Source organism: Piliocolobus tephrosceles, chromosome 21, assembly GCF_002776525.5.
Source record: "Piliocolobus tephrosceles isolate RC106 chromosome 21, ASM277652v3, whole genome shotgun sequence".
Taxonomy (NCBI): domain Eukaryota; kingdom Metazoa; phylum Chordata; class Mammalia; order Primates; family Cercopithecidae; genus Piliocolobus; species Piliocolobus tephrosceles.
The window spans coordinates 27,175,029-27,181,040 of NC_045454.1; the positions used below are offsets into that span (position 1 = coordinate 27,175,029).

General features: G+C 41.1%; 1 pseudogene; it reads right to left on the bottom strand.

Moving 5' to 3' along the window:
• Positions 1–3,952: 3,952 nt before the first annotated feature.
• Positions 3,953–4,770, bottom strand: LOC111553893 (annotated as a pseudogene).
• Between the last annotated feature and the right edge of the window lie 1,242 nt (positions 4,771–6,012).

Here is a 6,012-nt window from a genome sequence, read left to right on the forward strand (position 1 = left end):
GCTGGGCACGGTGGCTCACGCCTGTAATCCCAGCACTTTGGGAGGCTGAGGTGGGCGGATCATGAGGTCAGGAGATCGAGACCATCCTGGCTAACACAGTAAAACCCCATCTCTACTGAAAATACAAAAAAAAAAAAAAAAACAGCAGGGCATAGTGGCGGCGCCTGTAGTCCCACCTACTTGGGAGGCTGAGGCAGGAGAATGGCGTGAACCTGGGAGGCGGAGCTTGCAGTGAGCTGAGATCGCACCACTGCACTCCAGCCTGAGCGACAGAGCGAGACTCCGTCTCAAAACAACAACAAAAAAACTGAATGCCTTTAACAGCAGCCAAGTCCCCTCTTGAATGCTTTGCTGCTTAGAAATTTCTTCTGCCAGATATGCTAAATCATCTCTCTCAAGTTCAAAGTTCCATAAATCTCTAGGGCAGGGGCAAAATGCCACCAGACTCTTTACTAAAACATAACAACAGTCATCTTTGCTCCAGTTCCCAATAAGTTCTTCATCTCCATCTGAGACCACGTCAGCCTGAATTTCATCGTCCACATCTTTATCAGTATTTTTGTCAAAGCCATTCAACAATTCTCTAGGAAGTTCCAAACCTTCCCACATTTTCCTGTCTTCTTCTGAGCCCTCCAAACTCTGCCTGTTACTCAGTTTCAAAGTTGCTTCCACATTTTCTGGTATCTTTTCAGCAACGCTCCACTGTACTGGTACAAATTTACTGTATTAGTCCATTCTCACTCTGCTAATAAAGACATACCCGAGACTGGGAAGAAAAAAGAGGTTTAATTTGACTTATAGTTCCACATGGCAGGGGAAACCTCAGAATAATGGCAGGAGGTGAAAGGCTTTTTTTTTTTTTTTTTTTTTTTTTTTTTTTTTTGAGACAGAGTCTCGCTCTGTAGCACAGGCTGGAATGCAGTGGTGTGATCTCAGCTCACTACAACCTCCACCTCCTGGGTGGTGGAGTTCAAGCAGTTCTCCTGTTCAAGCAGTTCTCCTGCCTCAGCCTCCTGAGTAGATGGTCTTGAACTCCTGACCTTGTGATCTTCCCACCTCAGCCTCCCAGAGTACTGGGATTACAGGTGTGAGCCACTGCGCCTGGCCGAAACGTACTTCTTACATGGTGGCGGCAAGAGAAAATAAGGAAGAAGCAAAAGTGTAAACCCCTGATAAAACCATCAGATCTCATGAGACTTACTACCACAAGAACAGTATGGGGAAAACAGTCCCCATGATTCAAATTATCTCCCTCAACACATGGGAATTATGGGAGTACAATTCAAGGTGAGATTTGGGTGGGGACACAGAGCCAAACCATATCAAGTCTACCCTGGGAATGCTAGCTGTGAGTTGGCCTTCATGTGGGCCAAGATCAGAGGAACTGTAAGCTATGAAATTAACTGAGAAACTCCAAGCAAGGAATTCAACACGAAGAGGTCCTGCCAAGGACTTCTGGCTCTAGTCTTGAAGGAGTCAGGGGTATAGAAGTTGCTCTTCTACCATAAACTTGTTCTTCTGCCATAAACAGCTAGAAAACTGAAAACAAGTGTTTTCAGACACTAGGACCAAAAAATATAAGACTAAGATTCCTAAGTAAATGAGGTGAGTCCTATTCACCCTTTCTCTTGAGAGGTTTGTTGGACCACAGCACAGACAGAAGGAATCCAAGCAAAATAAGACTGGTCTTATAGTGGAGAAACCAAACAGGTACCAACTCAACAAAGTAATCAAGATTAACACAGTGATATGATATGCACACCTCACATCTATAGTATTCTCTTGAAAACTCACAACCTCAGGCTAATTATAAGAAAACACTGGGCAAACTCAAATTGAGAAATATTCTGTAAAATACCCACAGGCCAATACTCTTCAAAAATAAAAGGTCATGACAAAGAAGAAACTGAGAAATTGTCACAGATAGGATGAGACTAAGAAGACATGACCATTAAATACAACAGGTATCTTGGAATGAATCCTGGAAAAGAAAAAGAACACTGGTAGAAAAACTAGTAACATTTCAATAAAGTCTATATGTTAGTAAATAGTATTGCCTTGTGCTAATTTCTTAGTTCTGACACATGTACCTTGGTAATGTAGTATGTTCACATTAGAGGACACTAAAATTGGGTGAGGAATGTATGAGGACTCTCTGCACTATCTTTCAACTTTTCTGTAAATCTAGGTTTATTCCAAAGTAAAACGATTAACAAAAATTCTGGCATCAAATCAAAAATTACTAAACATGAAAATAAGATCCAAATTTTCACCCACGGCCAGGTAGGAATAGACACAAAAATGACAGAAATGATAGAATGAGCAGATGAGGTCTTTAAAACAGCTATTATAAATATGCTTAGAAATTTAAAGAAAATTATTAACATAATAGAGAAATTAAAATTTTTATTTAAAAAAATGGAAATCCTAGAGGTATATGGATATATTCCTCTAGACATGTTCAAATATAATACCTGAAACAAAAAATTTACTGGATGTGTGCAAGAAGAAATCAGACATTGCAAAAAAATTTTAAAAATTTAGTGAACTTGAAGATATATCAATAAAAATTAACCATAATTAAACACAGAAAGAAAAAGGACTAAACAAAATGAACAAAGCCTCAGTGACCTTATGGGACAATAAAAGGTATATAATAGGCTGGGGATGGTGGCTCACAGCTGTAATCCCAGCACTTTGGGAGGCCGAGGCAGGCAGATCACCTGAGGTCAGGAGTTTGAGACCAACCTGGCCAACATGGCAAAACCCTGTCTCTACTAAAAATACAAAAAAATTAACTGGGCATGGTGGCAGGCACCTGTAATCCCAGCTACTCAGGAGACTGAGGCAGGAGAATCGCTAGAATCCTGGGGGCAGAGGTTGTAGTAAGCCAAGATCTCACCACTGTACTCCAGTCTGGGTGACAGAGCGAGACTCAGTCTCAAGAAAAGAAAAAAAAAAAAAAAGCTATATAATATAAATGTAATTGGTGTTCCAGAAACAGGAGAAAAGGAGATTGGGGCAACATTGGAAAAAATACGGCCAAAATATTTCCACATTTGATGAAAACTCTAAATCTACAGATCCAAGATACTCAACAGGCCCTGACAAGACTAAACACAAAGAATATACCTATGCATATCATAATTAGATTGCTGGAGGAAAACAGTGGAACTGAAATAAGACTAATAAAAAATAACACAGCACCATGAAATGCAAAAGACAACGGAAAACATCTTCAAAGTGTTAGAGAAGAAAACCAGGTCAGGCATGGTGGGGCTCATGCAATATCAGCATTTTGGGAGGCCAAGGCAGGAGGATGGAACACTTGAGCCCAGGTGTTCAAGACCAGCCTAGGCAACATTGTGAGACCCCGTTTCTACACAAAATTTAAAAATTAGCTGGACCTGGTGACATGTGTCTGTAGTCCCAGGTACTCAGGAGACTGAGGCAGGAAGATTGCTTGAGCCCAAGGGTTGCAATGAGCTATGATCAGTGCTGTTGCATTCCAGCTCGAGTGACAGAGCGAGACCATGTCTCAAAAGAAAGGAAACGAGGAGAGGAGAGGAGAGGGGAGGGGAGGGGAGGGGAGGGGAAGGGAGAAAAATAACCTGTCAACTTGGGATTCTATACCCAGCAAAAATATCTTTCAAATATAAAGGCAAAATAATACTTTTTCAGAGAAAAGTTGAAAGAACTTGATCTAGCACACCAACATTTAAAACATTACTTTTGTTTTTTTTCAAATTAATGAATGACAACTTGATTTTTCTTACACTTTTAAGGCTGATGAAAAACCTTCATTTCAATTAAAAAGTATGGTAATTGTATTTACTCATTAAATATTATTAAAGTTTTCTAAAATACAACTTGAAAACATCCAGCATGCATGTTTAATATCAGTACGATGAATTCAAGACCAAGTATACATGTTACATGCAGCAAGGCTAACTTACAAATTATCATAGTCATCATCAACATCTTCACGTTTTTTCAATGCATTTGATGATTCATTGGCAGTATTTTGTGGTAACACCATATTAGTGGTAATAAGAATGTTTTTGGACCCAATTAATGATGGATTAATCAGAACATTCTGAACTGCTGATGTTGCAGGAATTGAAGCTTTCACAGCTGGAGACTGTTAAGTAGGCATCTGTACTGTAAACCATTGCCTTGTGAGGGACACAGGAGTCCCTACTTTAGTTGAAACAGATATGGTCTGTGGGGTTGGTGTGCCTAGTGTGGGACAGTACTTGGTCTGCTAGTAACTGAACCAACACTTAACCACAGGACGGTTATTCCTCCCGTGGAAGTTGATGCCTTTTTCTGTAAAGATTTCAGATTACAGTTTGGAGCTGTTAAGCAATATCTATCAGGTAGCAACCTAGGACCTGAATATGGCTTAATGGAAAGGGGTTTGATTTCTTTCCCTTGTGATATCTAATAAAAAAATCTCTTGGGGGAGGAGAGGTAAGACTGGTCAGCATGGAACTGGATTGCCAATCGCACATCATCTGCATCAACGGTAGCTTTCACAGCATGGCTGGAATAAATTTTTGCATCATCTAGAATTGTGGTCACATATCGGAAGGCAAACTCCAACATCTGATTTATAACTCTTGGTTCATATTCTGTAATTCCCAGATCCTTCAGGATTTGTGCCATCATCCGTGCATCTTTTGGCATGCTCTTGGGAGAAGCCATCTTGCCAGGCTCCATGATATCCAATAATCAGACTTCTCGAGCTAAAATCACCCACATTAATGCATTTTGGTCCTGATTTTGACACAGGTTCTTTGTCTAGTGTGGTTTTTCCAACCCCTGGTGTACTGGTGAGCAGGTTTTACCTCCAGGAGCTCTACCATGTTTGGAAGCAACATGGTCCTCCCTACGACGGCTCCGAGGGCCTCGCTCACAAGCCCTTCACATTAGGGGAAGGACCATTTAAAACATGATTAAAGCAACTTCTATAGGCTGGAGGAAAAGAAAACCAGGTGGAAACGTCAATGTACAGAAAGTAATGAAGAGCATTCAACATGGTAAATTCATAGGTAGACAGTGAAGATTTTTAAACATTTAAAGAAAAAGTTTCAAAGGTAATTGACAGGAATGACAAAGTGAGGACCTTTGTAAATACTTTCCCTAAAAAGCGAAGATAAAGTTGGACTATTAGTTTTTGGCCTGGCATGCAAGCAGCTTAGACATTGCCACTACAACCTAAGAAGTAAACCGCTAAACCAACTGAAAAATCAATTCTTAGATGTGTAAGAACAGTGAGGTCACAGGGCAAACTATCATGGCCCCTGAAATTGGAGTGACCGGCAGGCAAAGGCAGACAAACACAAGTAACTGGAGCCAAGACCCTCGGACAGAGGCCTCCAGGGAAAACAGTGACAGGTTAGGGAAACCTGAACTGTAAGTAACTAACTGCACAGTGTGGACAAGTCTGCATTGAAAACTCCAGGGGGACTCAATCATTCCCCAGCACACATACTTTTGTTGAGTTTTACTTCCAGGAGCTCTACCAGGTTCTCAAAGCAAATATCAGAGAAATATCCCCTTGCGTTTCCAGCAGGGGGATAGGAAAAGGAACCATTTAAAAACATGCCAAAACACTCTGTTCTTAATAAGGTTTGCTCGTAGGAGAAACTATTTAACCGTAAGATAACCTGCTGGGGTTTTATCAGGGCCAAAATGACCTAGGGTAGGGGAAATAACCTCAGGCAGCTCCTGCCTTCCATGTGGGAGCAGGGAAATATCAAACACCAGCTCCCTCTAGTCATCGTGTCTTCTGTAAGGCTGGTGAGGGAAAAGCAGCACACGTGACGTTCACAGTCTAGAGGCACAGGCTCACTCAAAGACTAAGTCCTGATCACAGGACCGTAGAACTCGAAAGAAACCACATTACGAATGGCCCATTTACAGCCATTCTTCTTACTCAGGACACTGTGCTCCACTGTTAAGGAAAATCACCAAGCGTACTGAAAGGCAAAAAGGTCGTTTGAGAGA